The sequence below is a fragment of the Aythya fuligula genome, chromosome 15 (genome assembly GCF_009819795.1).
Source record: "Aythya fuligula isolate bAytFul2 chromosome 15, bAytFul2.pri, whole genome shotgun sequence".
Lineage (NCBI taxonomy): Eukaryota > Metazoa > Chordata > Aves > Anseriformes > Anatidae > Aythya > Aythya fuligula.
In genome coordinates, this window is record NC_045573.1 from 17,762,532 (window position 1) to 17,780,905 (window position 18,374).

Below are 18,374 nucleotides of genomic sequence, written 5' to 3' on the forward strand. Positions count from 1 at the left end.
ACATATTCATAACCTGTCCCCACTTTGTATTAACATTAGTTCCAAGGAGTAATTTCCATAAACTCCTCCCATCTGCACTTGTACAGTGTATTCTGGTGGTGGTCTTCGGGGGTTGTGGGGATGAAGATTGATGACTTTCTTGTCACCACTAGTTGACCTTTTGTCTTTGAGCAGACTCAGTTGCTCCTTGGCTCTTGTCCATCCACAGGACCAGTTTCTGCTAGTCTCCTAAGATAGGTTCAATCTCTCATTAAGAGACTGACCTTGGTAAGGGGCCCAAGGCTTCTTGCTTTAGTTAATTTGCATAATGCACCATAGTTAGCAAAGACACGAAGTAGCATCCTAGTTTAATGCTGTCAATAGTATCCATTACCAGATCTTGTTCCCATAGTTGTTGGCTTCTGCAGTGCTTGCTGAGCACCATATCATGGGTCTTAAATGTATTGTTGGCAAGGGTATAGTAACGAAGCAGTTTTTGTCTTTCATTGGGACTTGGAAAGGCTGATCTCTCTCAAGAGCTTGATGTTGTCTGCTTTTCTTGATGGTAGCCATCATGGCCCTCAGTCTCTGGCTTGTGTGTGTTCGTGCTCATGTACGGTTTGGGAGCCTGGCTCCATGTGGTTTTTGGGTCCCGGTTCTGTAGTTTTTGACTACTGTTTCTGGTTTGGGGGGAGAGATGGCTCCCTGTATTGCTCTGGCTGGCCCGCCCTGCGCCGCCCCCCTCCCCCTGCCGCCGCTGGGTGGTGCCGGCCCGCCCTGGCCCGGCCACATTGAAGCTGTGAGGAGCTGAAGAAGAGCTAGCGAAAGAGAGGTATTGCAGCAGGTAGGCTGTGCCTGTGAGGTGCCTGAGGATCTGACTTTTTTTTTCTTTTGTGGCTGCTTCTTGCAGTCTCGGAGAGGTGAATCCTCTCCAGAGTGCTGAGGAAAGGCGGAGGGTCGTCAGCCCAGTCAGTGTCCCTAAGCAAGGGTCCCCCTAAGGCAAGTCTCTGAAGTGCTTCCCCTCTGTTTTAGTGGTGCTGCGGTAGGCATTGCTCAGAATCTGCTGAGGGTCTGAGGTGGGGGGGGGGGAGCTGCTTGTACACTGTTGGAGCCTGGGTTGGGGGGGAGGTTTGGAGCTGCTTCTAGACCTTTGGGGCTGGCATCGGGGGTAGGGGGTTGGGTGCAGGTTGTATACTGTAGGGGCCTGTGTTTGGGGGGGGGGGTTGAGGCCTGCGTCTGGGGGAGGGGTGGGAGCTGCTTGTACACTGTAGGAGCTTGTGTTTGGGGGGGCTTGGGGGCTTCCCTCGGGGGGGGAGGGTTGGGAGCTGCTTCTGTAAGGTAGGGGGCCTGCCTTGCAGGGGTTGAGAACTGCTTGTAGAATTTGGGGCCCTGTGTCTGGGGGGGTGGTGCCTGTGTCTCAGCGGCGTTAGGAACTGGTTGTACACCTTTGTGGCCTGTGTTTGGGGGGTGTGGGTGCCTGTGCCTGGGGGAGTTGGGAGGTGCTTGTACACTCTAGGGGCCTCCATTTGGGGGTCTTTGGGGCCTCCCTTTGAGGGGGAGGGAGTTGGGAGTTGGTTGTACACCTCTGCATCCCATGTCTTGGAGGGGGCGGGGGGTTGGGACCTGTCGCTGAAGGGGCGGGTTGTGAGCTGCTTGTACACCTTTGGGACCTGTGTCTGGGGGGGGGGCTGGGTCTGGGGCCTGTGTCTGGGTGGAGTCCAGTTCTTGGGAGGGGGTGGTGGGGTAGGAGCTGCTTGTGGGCAGTTGGGGTCTGCATCTGGGTGTGGTTGGTGCCTGCTTCTGTTGGCAGTTTGGGGCCTGCTCGTAGACTTGTGCAGCCTGGGTTTGGGGGCTTTTCTGTAACGTTTGGGGTCTGCATTTTTGCTTTGGGATGCATCTTGAGCTTTTGAGGCCTAGCTGTAGCATTTGGGGCCTGCATCTGGGGCTTTTCTGTAGCGTTTTGGTTGCGTATTTGTGATTTGGGGCCTGTATCCAGGGTTTTGCCTTTTTTGTCGTTTCCGTCTTTGTGTCTGTGTGTTTCATTGTTGGTTGTGTGGGGTTAGGGGCAGTTTGGGGTTTGGATTAAGGTCAGTGTCATTAGCGTTAGGGGGTTGATAATAAGGGTTAGGGTTGTGGTTAGAGTTGTTAGGTTTAAGGGGAATAAGGATTTCAGGGTAAGGGGTAAAAATGTTGTTTTTGCGCAGTTACATCCTTTAGGGGAAGGAAGGTGGTATTGAGATATGCTTGCAGTGATAAGACAGCTTAACAGTGTGAAATGTGTTCATCTGATTCGTGTCAATATGGAACAATGCTAGGGCCTCATGATATGATGAAATGTGACCTTCTGTCTTACATACCCTTGTATAACCACAAGTCTGAGAAAACCAGAGTGGTTAATATATATAGTTCTTGTATCTTGCAAAGGAATGGTCCAGCAATTCGGGTCAATAGGGGATAAGAGAACAAAGAGGTTTCAGAATAACTGCTAACTATTACAACTGCTACATGGGACACTATGCAAGTGTCTGACATCCAGCCAAGATGGACAAAGGAAAAGGACAAGGGAAAAGCCTGGGAGGAAGACTACGAGCCTTCAGTATGAGCGGCCCCCAGAGGGACCACCAGAGACTGATAACACATGCACCTGTGGGAGGGTTTGGATTCCGGGAACTAATTATAATAAAAAATCAGTAATGCAGGTGGAGCCATGTAGGACTTCCCGGAGGTAAGCCTTCAACAGACGGAGACCCCTAAACTCGTGCGCCAAGCATTCAAGACATATGTCCGTGGCACAAAGATCAAGGACAACTTCTCAGAGGTAAGCAGCTTTCCCTTTGTTTCCCCATCCTCTCAGGAGTCGTCTTTACTATGGTTGTACACACTTCAGGCTCACAACACTCGTTTTCTCCTCTACTTAGTGTTCCTAGTCCCTGCCTGGTGGTGGGCCAAATTCTACGGGTTGATGTGTTTCCAAGTTAAAAGAGATAAGTACATCTAGTTAAGGTGACATCTAGTAGGATCATTTAAAGTAAACTATATAGTAGTAGTAGGTGCCTTTATTGCATGCAGCTCTTCTTCAGGTGAGTAATTCTTGTAGCATAAGTAATTCTTTTCCCATGTTTCATTCATGATGTTTGTAGCGTGCCTCTTTATGTGTATGTTTGGCCTGGAGCTGTCCTGCCTGGCAATTTGTGATGGTAGCTAAAGTAATGTTCCATCAGTGCAATAATACATTGTCCTGACTGTTTTGGAAAAGACATCTGGTCTGTCTGTGGGCGAATACTCAAGCTCTGGGTGAGTACTCAAGGGCAGCTGGCACAGAGTCTTTTTGCTTTTTTTCCAGCAGTAGGTAAACATTAGGAGGAACCGGTCAAAGGAAACAGCGCTTTCTGGAACTGTCAAGTTCTTGTTCGGCAACTTAGTGACTGGTTTGATCTACTTCACAGATGTAGAGGCAAGTGGACTGCTCTTTTGAAATAATAAAATTAAAAACACAAAGTTTGTCAAACATGGCAGTGCATGTTTGCAGTCTGTTTATTGCTTTTGCCAGTGGTAGATAACATTTATAAGGAATCGGTCAAAGGAAAGAGCGCCTTCTGGAACTGTGAAGCTCTGTGTTGGCAACTCGGTGACCGGCTGGACCTACTGTCCATCTCCAGAGGGAAGTGGACTGCTGTTTTGAAATTAAAAAATAATAATAAAAAAATAAAAATATGGTGCTGCTCTATGGTGCCCGGAGGACTGCCACTCTGCAAGGCAGTTAAAAAGAATGTGGTTTGGAGATGGAGAGCAGCAGAGGTAAAGCAGCTGGGAAGAGAGATACAAGTATTGCAGTAGGTAGGCTGTGGTTATGAGGTGCCTCAGGATGTGCTTTTTTTTCTTGTTTCCACCCTTCCCTCATGCAGCCTTGGAGAGGTGAAGTCCCCATGTTGTAGAGTGGTGCAAAAAGGTGAGAGGGTTGTCAGCCCAGTCAGTTTCCTTCACCAATGCTAAGGCAAGTCTTTGAAGAGAAACAGCCTGGTTGCGTGTGCTGCACCCTGTTGAACCCAGACCAAAAATAGGGCTGCTGTTCCTCCTGCTCTCTTTACCTCTTCTCATCTTGCAAAGGAATGGTCCAGCAATTTGGGTCAATAGGAGATAAGAGAACAAAGGGGCTTCAGAATAACTGCTAACTGTTATGACTACTGCATGGGGCACTATGCAAGTCTCTGACATCCAGCCAAGATGGACAAAGGAGAAGGACAAGGGAAAAGCCTGGGAGGAAGACTATGAGCCTTCAGTACGAGAGACCCCCAGAGGGACCACCAGAGACTGATAAAGCATGTGCCAGTGGGCGGGTTCGGATTCCAGGAACTAATTATAATAACCCTGCCTTTTCTAGAAGTAGTAACGAATATGTATTAGCCTAGGAGCATAAAAACCAGCCGCCTGATGTAACTGGTGTGCATCTTGGTGGAGCAGAGACTCCCGGCGCACCCAGTGCTGCTTGCTTACCTCTATTCCTTTAATAAATTGTAAACATTAATTGTAACCCTATTTGGGACTCAGTCATTTGTTACAACTGGGACCTCCCAATGCGTGGAAGCTGTCGGGATAGCCCAGGATGACGAGGCATGGTGCCACAACGAGGTTGGTAGTCAGTGGCGCCCTGGGGCAGGCCAAATTGGGAGGGGGGCGAGGCGGCGGGTGGTCGGTGGCTTCTGTGGAAATGGCCCTTGTGTGGGGCGTGGGTGGCGCATTCAGAGGAACCTTGACAGGCTGCAGATAGGGGCAGGCAGGAACTTTTTGAAGTTCAGGAGAGGGAAATGCCAAGCCCTACCCCTAGGGAGGAACAACTCTATTCACCAGCACTGGATATCTGGATACTAAATAAGCATCTCTTCATAGAAGGGGTGGTTACACATTAGAACAGGCTGCCCGGGGAAGTGGTAAGAGTCCCCATCCTTAAAAGTGTTTAAGAGATGTGTGGACATAGCACTTAGGGATACGATTTAGTGGTAGCATTAGGCTGATGTTTGGACTTGATGTTCTTAAGGGCCTTTTCCAACATAAGAATTCTTGTTAAGGATGGGGATTCAAATAACAAATGCGTTTTCGGGAAGTGGCTCTATCCTTCGTTGCAGGTGACAGCAGCTCACCTTGCAAATGGAATCCACCCAAAGATCTCAGGTCATGTCACCACAGATACTGTAGAAGAGAAGAAAGTTGGAACGTTTTTATTTCAGAGGTAAAACCTGCAGGTGAGTACAGAAGTAACATGTACACTGGGAGCTGTAGAGATTCCCTGAAAGTTTAGGGTTGAAATTTGGCTAGGCCTGCCTGTTCAACAAATGGGAAACTATGCTCTGCTTGACAAACAGCTTTTGAAAGGTAATTTGCAATGTTGGAATGGAACATCTTGAATCCTCTTCTTGGGTTCCTTCCAGCTGATGACTTGCTGCATCAGCCTTGCATTCAAAGAACTAAGTAGAATTTATATTGTTTTCAGTCTTAGAGGTTATCATGTCTTATTGATGATTTCAGGGTGAAAGCATGCATATAGAATGTACTATAGAATGTAGGATAAAAAATGAAACTGCACACTAAGTTCTTTTTATGACTCAGTCTTTTGTTACTGTATGTAGCAATGTTTTCCTGCCTCTGTGTTGCTGTGACAATGTAACGAGGGCTGAAGAAAGTCAGACCAAAGATCTGTGATCTTAGCAGAATAGAACAAGTATAGATTGATACTTGTGACTTGCACTGTAAGACAAGCAAATGCCTCGGAGTATAAAAATGCTTAATGGATTTCTTGTAAAAATTGGCCATATCCTTTGAACCCATGTAAACACTTAGCATCCATAGGTCACAGCAGTCACGTGCCTTAACTAGGTATTGTGTGTAAACTCTGGAGCTAGCTTCACTATGTGAAGAACCACTGCCTTTATTTTGTGTGCTTGTGGGCAGGAAGAGTGAAATTTGCTTCCTGCTAGCTTTTGATGTCCCCATCTTCTGTATGGAAAGAGAAAATGGGTGATCAATCTCTGTTCAAGTTCTATGATATGAGACATCGTCTTTTCCCTCATCTCTCTTTCACGTGAAAAAGGTTTTTTCTTAGTCCTTTTCTACAGAAACTGTTCCAAACATTTGGCGATCCTTGTTTCTCTTGGCTGAAACTGTTTTTATTCTACTGTGACCTTTTTAAGGTGGGCAAAAATAAAATTTTGTGTAGCATCCAAGATGCAAATGAACCTTGAGTTCATGAGATAGCAAGGCTACCTTTGAGTTTTGATTAGATTGCTGATGCTTTTTGTTACCTTTCCTAGGCCTTTTCCAAAAGGTTAAACAGGGAAGTTGGCTGTTCAACACTGATGAGCATTGAAGTGATGTTTTCATAGGATTGCGTGCAGTACCAAGACCTGATTTCCCCTTTTGCCTCTGCATTACTTCATGTTTATCTTCTGTGAATTGTACTTGCTATTTGGTTGCATAGTGGCTGCAGAGGAATCACAGGCGGGTTGAGGTTGAAAGGACCTCCAGAGGTCGCCTGGTCCAGCACCCCTTTTGTGTTCAAAGAACACAAAAATATACTCCACGTTATAAAGTATGACCTCGCTTTAAAAAGCTGTTTTAACAGTCCTTCATTAAGTCTTATTAATCAAGTGTCCCCTGGTTCTGTTCTTACGCTTCCCACTATACCTCCTGTTATTTTCCTTAACATGGGAATTCCTGGTCTGGCTATTTCTCTAGGACACTTCTTAAACAGAAGTCTAGGCGTATTAGTCACGTTTCAAGTCATCTGTTTTAATTCAGACAATTTAGAGAATTAAAAGTCAAAACATAGCTTATCCATGAGCTCCTTGAGAACTCCTTAGTGAAATGCTGCCTGAGCCTTTTGACTTGTTACTTCTGTTTCTGTGTCAAAACTTGTTCTGTATCATTTCAGTTGGAGATGGATTCTTTGACATCCGTGCCAAGAAAAACCTTTCTTCTGTAGGAGCCCTTCAATGTACACAGAGCAGAGAAAGAGCAGCTATTCTGCAAATTGGTACTCAGGCTGGTTTTGGCTTCCCGTATTGTTTGTACATTCCTATGTTGTTTTGCAATCTTTTCTCTTTTCAGTAGCTATATAATTAAACTTTTTCAAAGGATGCCTCCCTGTTTTCAGTAGCCTCCTTACGCCCTGAGATTTAGCCGTCCTTGTATTCTTTTGCTCTTCGTCTTTTTGATACAAGTCGTATCAAAAGGTCGTTGTTGGATCCCCAGGCTCCGGGATGGCCACCGTGCTGAGCTCTGGGTTGCCTACCTCCAGAGGGGGGGGAGTCGGTAGTCCTGATCCTCTGGGGTCCGGCCTCGGGCAGCACGGGGGCCAGCAGTCCCAAGCCCCGAGGGGGCAAGTCTTGGGCAGCAAGGGGGCTGGCTGTCCCTTGACCCGGGGCAGAAGTCCTCAGACGCATGGGGCCCGGCTTACCCAGGATCCCAGGAGCCGGCTTCTGGAGGCACCGGGGCCAGCTGTCCCATGTGCCGGGGGTCCCAACTTGGGCGGTGTGGGGGCTGGCCGTGCCGCGAAGTGGGAGGCTGTCGTCCACCTGCTCGGGGAGTGGCCGTCCCGGAGACTGGGGGGTTTCTTCACGTGCAGAGCGGCAGCCGACCGTCCCAAGCTACCTGATGCCTCCATCCGGAGGCGAGGGATCCGACCGTCCCGAGCCCCTGGTGTCCGGTTCTGGGCAACACGTGTGCTAGCCGCACCAGGCTCCGGGTCTGACATCAGGCGGCTCGGGGACAGCGATCCCAGGACCCGGGTGACCAGCCACAGGCGGCGTGGGTCCCACCGTGCCGGGAAGCAGGAGTCTGTTGTCCGCCGGCTCATGGACTGGCCATCCCAAAGAGCAGCGTTTCGGTCCCGTGCAGTGCGGCAGACTGCCTTCCCGAGCTCCTGGTTTCCTCTATCTGAAGGTGCGGGATCCGACCGACCCAAGCCACTGGGCTCTGGTCGTGGGCGACATGTGTGCTAGCTGCACCGGGCTCCGGTGCCACATCGGGCAGCTCGGGGATCGCAATCCCAGAACCCGGGTGTCCAGCCACGGGCAGCGTGGGGCCGGCAGTCCTGAACCCCTAGGCTCCAGTCCTGGGCGATGTGTGTGCTATCTGCACCGGGGTCAGGGTCCCATTTCGGGCGGTTCGGGAAAGTCGATCCCACGACAACGGGTGTCCGGCCACGAGTGGCATGGGTGCCACCTGTGCCGGGAAGCCGGAGGCTGTCATCTGCCGGCTCGGGGGCTGTCTCGGAGACCAGGGGTTCTGTCCTGTCCGGAGCAGCAGCCGTCCGTCCCGAACCCCTACGCTCCGGTCCTGGGCGACGGGTGTGCTAGCCGCAGTGGGGACCGGGGCCAACTTCGGGCTTGTTGGGGACGGTGATCCCGGGGACAGGGTGCCCAGCCATGGGCGGCATGGGGGCCAGCTGTCCCGAGTCCCGAGGGTCCATCCTCTGGGACGTGGGTGCCGGCTGTGCCATGAAGCGGGAGGCTGTCTTCCGCCAGCTCGGGGACTGGCCATCCGGAGAGCGGGGTTTCTGTCCTGTCCAGAGCGGTGGCCGTCCATCCTGAACCCCTAGGCTCTGGTCCTGGGCAACATGTGACCTATCCGCACTGGGGTCCGGGTCTATTTTGGGTGGCTTGGGGAACCATACCATGCAACGGGTGTCCGGCCACGAGCGGCGTGGGTGCTGGTCTTGCCGGGAAGCCAGAGGCTGTCATCCACCAGCTCGGGGACTGGCCATCCCAGAGACTGGCGGTTCGGTCCCGTGCGGCTGGCCGTCCCGAGCTCCTGGTTGCGTCCATGCAGAGGCGCGGGATCCGATCCACCTGAGCCCCTAGGCTCCGATCCTGGGTGATGTTTGTGATAGCCGGACCGTGTCCAGGTCCCGTCTCTGGCGGCTTGGGGAATTCGATCCCACCACACGGTTGTCCAGCCATGAGCGTCACGGGTGCCAGCTGTGCCGGGAAGCCGGAGGCTGTCATCTGCCGGCTCGGGGGTTGTCCGCCCGGAGACCGGGGTTTCTGTCCTGTCCGGAGCAGCAGCCGTCCGTCCCGAACCCCTACGCTCCGGTCCTGGGTGACGGGTGTGCTAGCCGCACTGGGGCCTGGGGCCGACTTCGGGCTTGTTGGGGACGGCGATCCCGGGGACTGGGTGCCCAGCCATGGGCGGCGTGGGGGCCGGCTTTCCCGTGTCCTGAGGGTCCGTCCTCTGGGACGTGGGTGCCGCCGTGCGATCAAGCGGGAGGCTGTTGTCCACCGGCTCGGGGGCTTGCCGTCCCGGAGACCGGGGGTTCTGTCGTGTCCGGAGCGGCGGCCGTCTGTCCCGAACTCCTAGGCTCCGATCCTGGGCGACGTGTGCGCTATCCACACTGGGGCCTGGGTCCCATTTCGGGCGGCTTGGGGAAGTTGATCCCATGACAATGCGTTTCCGGCCACAAGCGGCAGGGGTGCCGGCTGTGCAGTGAACTGGGAGGCTGTCGTCCGCCAGCTCGGGGACTGGCCGTCCCGGAGACCGGCGGTTCGGTCCCATGCGGAGCGGCGGCTGGCCGTCCTGAGCTGCCAGCTGTTCCGTGTCACGAGTGTCCGTCCTCTGGGATGTGGGTGCAGCTGTGCAGTGAAGTGGGAGGCTGTCGTCCTCCGGCTTGGGGGCTGTCCGTCCCGGAGACCAGGGGTTCGGTCCCGTGCGGAGCGTGAGGCTGGCCGTCCCGAGCTCCCGGTTACCTCCATCTGGAGGCGCGGGATCCAATCGACCTGAGCCCCTAGGCTCCCGTGCAGGGCGACGTGTGTGCTAGCCAGACCGTGTCCAGGTCCCATTTCTGGCCGCTCAGGGAAGACCCGGGTGTCCGGCCACAAGCGGCATGGGTGCCAGCCGTGCCGTGAAGCGGGAGGTAGTCGTCCGCCGGCTCGGGGGCTGGCCGTCCCGGAGACAGGGGGTCCTGTCCTGTCCGGAGCGGCCGCCGTCTGTACCGAACCTCTGGGCTCCGGTTCTGGGCGACGATTGTGCTAGTAGCGTCGGGGTCTGGGTCCCATTTCTGGCGGCTCGGGGAAGGCAATCCTACAACACGGCTGTCCGGCCACGAGCAGCATGGGTGCCAGCCGTGTCGTGAAGCTATTTCCCGGGACCCGAACCATCCCACGGATGCATGCGTATCAGTCTCTGGTGGTCCCTCTGGGGGTGGCTCGTACTGAAGGCTCGTAGTCTTCCTCCCAGGCTTTGTCCTTTGGTCGTTCTTCAGCTTCTCCCCCACTCCTTATTTAGTAGTCGCTGGGCCAGATGTCAGAAAGCTGTGTCTCGTGCAATAGTCAGCAGTTATCTGAAAAATCTTCCCCCATTCTCTTATCTCCCAGACCTGAGTCTCAAGGTTTACCCTTCAAACCCTCTATTGACATGAACTGCTAGACCGCTCTTTTGCAAGATGCAAGAACTATATACACTAACCACTCTGTTTCTCTTGGCCTTGTAGTTATTTATACAAGGGGACGTAAGACAGAAGGTCACATTTCATTATGAGGTCCTAGCGTTGTTCCATATTGACACGAATCAGATGAGCATATTTCACAAAATTTTATTTTCATTAACATCTTGGAAGCTACACAAATTTTATTTTCCAAGCTAATCACACAGTGTTTCCACCCTGATTGAAGACAGGCCCTGACAACACTTCCACCCTTGGTTCCCAGCCAAGCACAGAGTGTCCCCACAGGCACTGCATAGCAAACACACGAAGTAACATTGACATACTATCTGTAAACATGCTATAACAGTTACTCACCTGATAAAGAACTGTATGCAATAAAGGCACCAAGTACTACATTAGTTTATTCTAACAGATCCTACTAGCTGTTACCTCAAAAAGATGTGCGTACCCCTCGCTACTTGGAAACGCATCAGTCCATAAACTCTCATCCACCTGACGAACCCTGCAACTGACCGAAGGAAAAACAAACACCCCAAAGAGCAGCCCAAGCAGAAGGAGCTCTCTGAGGGGATGCCTGGGGCTCATATACCATTTGGCCCCGCCCAGCACCCAAACCCAATTACCTGGGAAAGGGGAGGGGCAAAGCACAAGGAAGTAGGAACAGAGCAGCAACAGCAGCTGTGTTTTGGTTTTTTTTTGTGTTTTTTTTTTTTTTTTTGTGTGTGCATGTGTGTGTGTGTGATTTTTATTTATTTTTTCAATCTGTTTTAGCGCAACAGCATGCATAGTGCAAACAAGAGAACTGGGGTGTTTCTAGAAGCAAAAATCCCCATGCTTTTGCTGCAGCTTTTAATATTGAAAGGACAATATGACCAAGCAAGTAATTGGAACTCTTCCAACTGGAATTAGCTCAAACATTTATTTAAGTGTAAAGAAAAAACTAGGAGTAGAACATCTGCTCCATGTGTTCCTCTCTCACCTTGCCATAGGCAGCTCTGGCTGTGACGTCCCAGATTGCATACTGCGTTTCAGCTTTAACAAATGAAAACCTTTACCCTAACCCTTACCTTACCCTAACCCTTGCCCAACCCTTAACCTTACCCTAACCCTAAACCTTAACCTTATCATAACCCTTACCCTCACCCTAACACTTACCCTTGCCCTAACCCTTACCCTAACCATAATCTAACCCGAACCCGAATCCTAACCCTAACCCCTAAATTTACCCATAACCCTAACAATAATCCCTAATCCTAACCCCTAACCCCAACCCTAACCCTAGCCTCTAATCCTAACCCTACTTTCCGAGAACTACATCTCCCGGCATGCTCTGGGCATTCAACATGGCCTCCCGGAAGTCCTGAATCCGACAACTACATTTCCCGGCATACTCTGAGCACTCAACATTGCCTCCCGGAAGTCTGGAGTCCTGAGAACTACATCTCCTGGCATACTCTGGGCACTCAACATTGCCTCCCGCTGTTGGAAAACTACACCTACCAGCATTCCCCGGACAGCCAGCATGGCCAATCACAGGCCAAGTGTTTGAGAACTACATTTACCAGAACTCACTGTAACCCCTAGCCCTTACCGCGCTTACAAAAAAGCCTCAAGCCCTAACATTAAGAAAAACTCAAAACCCCTACAGACCTAACCCAAACTATTTACCACACTAAACCCCTGAAGTCCTATGCCTAAAACCCCTAACCCAAAATCTTAGGATGCTCAAAACCCAAACCCAGGAATTAAGACGCTCAAAACCCAAACCCAACCCAAAGCCCTATCCCGAAAAACTTAGGACGCTCAAAGCCCTATCCCGAAAACCTTAGGACGCTCAAAGCCCTATCCCGAAAACCTTAGGACGCTCAAAGCCCTATCCTGAAAACATTAAGATACTCAAAACCCTTTCCCGAAACTCTAGGACGCTCAAAACCCAAACCCAAAACATTAAGATACTCAAAACCCTAACCCAACTACTTAGGATGCTCAAAACCCTATCGCAAAAAATTAGGGCACTCAAAAGCCTAACCCCAAAAATTAAGATGCTCAAAATCCAAACCCCCAAAATTAGGATACTCAAAACCCTAGCCCTGGAGAACCTAACCTGGAAAAAAAAATAAGATCTTAAAACCCTAACTGTAAATAACTGACCAAAAATAAAACCCTAAGACCCTAACCGTAAAAAACACATCAACACTACAACCCAAAAAACTCTAAAACCCTAACACGCTAACCCTCAAATCCTTAAAATCCTAACCATTAAAACTTCAACCCTAAAAACCTTAAAATCCTAAACACAAACCCTGAAACCCCTTACCCTGAAACCCAACCCTAGTGCCCTATCCTTGAAATCTTAAAACCCTGAATATATCTGTAGCAAATAGCATAGGCTGAGTCGAGGATCTCAGTACAGTAGCATTATTATTCGAGATTACAATGGCGGGCGTCCTGCAAGCAGGAAGGTGCCTACTAATTCCATATACAGTTTATACACTTTTTTTTTCCTGCCAAGGACAGGGACCCTCCCCTGTTTCCCCATTAACTGTGCTATTCAAGGTTCATAATCTGGTGCTTCACAGAAAATACACAGCTGCTGGCCTGTTACAAGTCACATTTCTTTTGAGGTTTTTACTCTTTGAGGTGGTAATGTTTCTTACACCATGATTTCCACCTAATTGCTGTAAGGATTCTGGTTGTCTGCGTTTTACAAGGTTGTCTGTTATTATAAATAATAAAAGTCCCAAATAGGATTACAATCAAAGTTTACAATTCACTGAATGAATAGAGGTAAGCAAACAGTGCTGGGTACACTAGGAGTCTCTGCTCCACCAAGACGCGCACCAGTTTTACACCAGTTACCTCCCTTAAGGGATATAGAGAAGCTCTCTCAGATACGGCAGTCCTACTTCTCGTGCATGCGGCCGGAGGTCGGTCTAATTCTGGTGCTGTTGGTGGTGGAAGCTGGGGCAATGGTGGTACTGGTGGAGATACCACAGCCACCGGAGGGGGGGGCCGCCGGGGTTGGATTGTTAGGATATGGAGGTGGTAGCTTATCCAACGGCTCACGTTTATCTTCTTTTTCTTTTTCATGTTCATCTTGTTCTTCAAATTTCTTATCTGCTTTTAGTGTAAATATTGAGGCTGGAAAAGGACGTGAAGTCCTCCTGATCCATAATCCTGCATAATCACTTTCTTCCTGGCTAAAAGCTTCCTTTGAATTAACATGGATATTTAAGGCCTGGCAAATCCAGTCTTCAAAGGATCCAAAAACAGGCCAAAAGACATGTAGTCTTAAAGGCTCCTTTGGCCATTCTGTCACACAATACTGGACCATTTTTAATTTACTTTTTCCTTTTCTGGGGTCCCTATCATTCCAATTTCTAATCGTTATTCCTAATGGACTTTCTGGTGGTATGTCTGGTAATTTGCTCCCTTTCTTCTGGTCCCTGGTCTTCGATTTTGTCTGACCCATTTAGGAATTTTAATATGGCAATTCCCACAGCCCTTGGTTACCGTAGTAAGAGTGTCTTGAAGGGGGTTTAGGACCTATCACCCACCCACAAATCCTATAGGAATCCCTTCGGTCCTTCACTAGCCACGTCCCTCGAGAGAGATTGGAACCGCGATTAGAAGACCTCCACAATTGCTTCAGAACTAAGTTCCGTCTCAGTCACACTCTTACACACACAGGCAACTGAATCCAACCCAACCGAACTGTATACGCTTTAAATGCTTACGACTCCGTCATCTTCGTTCGGATCTTCACACGCAAAATTACAGGCAAAATATAGTGCTGCAGCTGGCAAGGGAGCTGAAAAACAAAAATTCAAAAACTTTGCTTACCTTTATTCAGGCAGGGTTATTATAATTAGTTCCCGGAATCCAAACCCTCCCAAGTTGGGACCCCCGGCACATGGGACAGCTGGCCCCGGTGCCTCCAGAAGCCGGCTCCTGGGATCCTGGGTAAGCCGGGCCCCATGCGTCTGAGGACTTCTGCCCCGGGTCAAGGGACAGCCAGCCCCCTTGCTGCCCAAGACTTGCCCCCTCGGGGCTTGGGACTGCTGGCCCCCGTGCTGCCCGAGGCCGGACCCCAGAGGATCAGGACTACCGACTCCCCCCCCTCTGGAGGTAGGCAACCCAGAGCTCAGCACGGTGGCCATCCCGGAGCCTGGGGATCCAACAACGACCTTTTGATACGACTTGTATCAAAAAGACGAAGAGCAAAAGAATACAAGGACGGCTAAATCTCAGGGCGTAAGGAGGCTACTGAAAACAGGGAGGCATCCTTTGAAAAAGTTTAATTATATAGCTACTGAAAAGAGAAAAGATTGCAAAACAACATAGGAATGTACAAACAATACGGGAAGCCAAAACCAGCCTGAGTACCAATTTGCAGAATAGCTGCTCTTTCTCTGCTCTGTGTACATTGAAGGGCTCCTACAGAAGAAAGGTTTTTCTTGGCACGGATGTCAAAGAATCCATCTCCAACTGAAATGATACAGAACAAGTTTTGACACAGAAACAGAAGTAACAAGTCAAAAGGCTCAGGCAGCATTTCACTAAGGAGTTCTCAAGGAGCTCATGGATAAGCTATGTTTTGACTTTTAATTCTCTAAATTGTCTGAATTAAAACAGATGACTTGAAACGTGACTAATACGCCTAGACTTCTGTTTAAGAAGTGTCCTAGAGAAATAGCCAGACCAGGAATTCCCATGTTAAGGAAAATAACAGGAGGTATAGTGGGAAGCGTAAGAACAGAACCAGGGGACACTTGATTAATAAGACTTAATGAAGGACTGTTAAAACAGCTTTTTAAAGCGAGGTCATACTTTATAACGTGGAGTATATTTTTGTGTTCTTTGAACACAAAAGGGGTGCTGGACCGGGCGACCTCTGGAGGTCCTTTCAACCTCAACCCGCCTGTGATTCCTCTGCAGCCACTATGCAACCAAATAGCAAGTACAATTCACAGAAGATAAACATGAAGTAATGCAGAGGCAAAAGGGGAAATCAGGTCTTGGTACTGCACGCAATCCTATGAAAACATCACTTCAATGCTCATCAGTGTTGAACAGCCAACTTCCCTGTTTAACCTTTTGGAAAAGGCCTAGGAAAGGTAACAAAAAGCATCAGCAATCTAATCAAAACTCAAAGGTAGCCTTGCTATCTCATGAACTCAAGGTTCATTTGCATCTTGGATGCTACACAAAATTTTATTTTTGCCCACCTTAAAAAGGTCACAGTAGAATAAAAACAGTTTCAGCCAAGAGAAACAAGGATCGCCAAATGTTTGGAACAGTTTCTGTAGAAAAGGACTAAGAAAAAACCTTTTTCACGTGAAAGAGAGATGAGGGAAAAGACGATGTCTCATATCATAGAACTTGAACAGAGATTGATCACCCATTTTCTCTTTCCATACAGAAGATGGGGACATCAAAAGCTAGCAGGAAGCAAATTTCACTCTTCCTGCCCACAAGCACACAAAATAAAGGCAGTGGTTCTTCACATAGTGAAGCTAGCTCCAGAGTTTACACACAATACCTAGTTAAGGCACGTGACTGCTGTGACCTATGGATGCTAAGTGTTTACATGGGTTCAAAGGATATGGCCAATTTTTACAAGAAATCCATTAAGCATTTTTATACTCCGAGGCATTTGCTTGTCTTACAGTGCAAGTCACAAGTATCAATCTATACTTGTTCTATTCTGCTAAGATCACAGATCTTTGGTCTGACTTTCTTCAGCCCTCGTTACATTGTCACAGCAACACAGAGGCAGGAAAACATTGCTACATACAGTAACAAAAGACTGAGTCATAAAAAGAACTTAGTGTGCAGTTTCATTTTTTATCCTACATTCTATAGTACATTCTATATGCATGCTTTCACCCTGAAATCATCAATAAGACATGATAACCTCTAAGACTGAAAACAATATAAATTCTACTTAGTTCTTTGAATGCAAGGCTGATGCAGCAAGTCATCAGCTGGAAGGAACCCAAGAAGAGGATTCAAGATGTTCCATTCCAACATTGCAAATTACCTTTCAAAAGCTGTTTGTCAAGCAGAGCATAGTTTCCCATTTGTTGAACAGGCAGGCCTAGCCAAATTTCAACCCTAAACTTTCAGGGAATCTCTACAGCTCCCAGTGTACATGTTACTTCTGTACTCACCTGCAGGTTTTACCTCTGAAATAAAAACGTTCCAACTTTCTTCTCTTCTACAGTATCTGTGGTGACATGACCTGAGATCTTTGGGTGGATTCCATTTGCAAGGTGAGCTGCTGTCACCTGCAACGAAGGATAGAGCCACTTCCCGAAAACGCATTTGTTATTTGAATCCCCATCCTTAACAAGAATTCTTATGTTGGAAAAGGCCCTTAAGAACATCAAGTCCAAACATCAGCCTAATGCTACCACTAAATCGTATCCCTAAGTGCTATGTCCACACATCTCTTAAACACTTTTAAGGATGGGGACTCTTACCACTTCCCCGGGCAGCCTGTTCTAATGTGTAACCACCCCTTCTATGAAGAGATGCTTATTTAGTATCCAGATATCCAGTGCTGGTGAATAGAGTTGTTCCTCCCTAGGGGTAGGGCTTGGCATTTCCCTCTCCTGAACTTCAAAAAGTTCCTGCCTGCCCCTATCTGCAGCCTGTCAAGGTTCCTCTGAATGCGCCACCCACGCCCCACACAAGGGCCATTTCCACAGAAGCCACCGACCACCCGCCGCCTCGCCCCCTCCCAATTTGGCCTGCCCCAGGGCGCCACTGACTACCAACCTCGTTGTGGCACCATGCCTCGTCATCCTGGGCTATCCCGACAGCTTCCACGCATTGGGAGGTCCCAGTTGTAACAAATGACTGAGTCCCAAATAGGGTTACAATTAATGTTTACAATTTATTAAAGGAATAGAGGTAAGCAAGCAGCACTGGGTGCGCCGGGAGTCTCTGCTCCACCAAGATGCACACCAGTTACATCAGGCGGCTGGTTTTATGCTCCTAGGCTAATACATATTCGTTACTACTTCTAGAAAAGGCAGGGTTATTATAATTAGTTCCTGGAATCCGAACCCGCCCACTGGCACATGCTTTATCAGTCTCTGGTGGTCCCTCTGGGGGTCTCTCGTACTGAAGGCTCATAGTCTTCCTCCCAGGCTTTTCCCTTGTCCTTCTCCTTTGTCCATCTTGGCTGGATGTCAGAGACTTGCATAGTGCCCCATGCAGTAGTCATAACAGTTAGCAGTTATTCTGAAGCCCCTTTGTTCTCTTATCTCCTATTGACCCAAATTGCTGGACCATTCCTTTGCAAGATGAGAAGAGGTAAAGAGAGCAGGAGGAACAGCAGCCCTATTTTTGGTCTGGGTTCAACAGGGTGCAGCACACGCAACCAGGCTGTTTCTCTTCAAAGACTTGCCTTAGCATTGGTGAAGGAAACTGACTGGGCTGACAACCCTCTCACCTTTTTGCACCACTCTACAACATGGGGACTTCACCTCTCCAAGGCTGCATGAGGGAAGGGTGGAAACAAGAAAAAAAAGCACATCCTGAGGCACCTCATAACCACAGCCTACCTACTGCAATACTTGTATCTCTCTTCCCAGCTGCTTTACCTCTGCTGCTCTCCATCTCCAAACCACATTCTTTTTAACTGCCTTGCAGAGTGGCAGTCCTCCGGGCACCATAGAGCAGCACCATATTTTTATTTTTTTATTATTATTTTTTAATTTCAAAACAGCAGTCCACTTCCCTCTGGAGATGGACAGTAGGTCCAGCCGGTCACCGAGTTGCCAACACAGAGCTTCACAGTTCCAGAAGGCGCTCTTTCCTTTGACCGATTCCTTATAAATGTTATCTACCACTGGCAAAAGCAATAAACAGACTGCAAACATGCACTGCCATGTTTGACAAACTTTATGTTTTTAATTTTATTATTTCAAAAGAGCAGTCCACTTGCATC

General features: G+C 49.0%; 1 long non-coding RNA gene across 1 annotated transcript; it reads left to right on the plus strand.

Moving 5' to 3' along the window:
- The first annotated feature begins 751 nt into the window (after positions 1 to 751).
- On the plus strand, positions 752 to 4,225 carry LOC116495473. Its single transcript, XR_004253944.1, has 4 exons — positions 752 to 823; positions 2,671 to 2,797; positions 3,323 to 3,777; positions 3,885 to 4,225. It is a non-coding gene; the product is annotated as an uncharacterized LOC116495473 (long non-coding RNA).
- Positions 4,226 to 18,374: the final 14,149 nt, after the last annotated feature.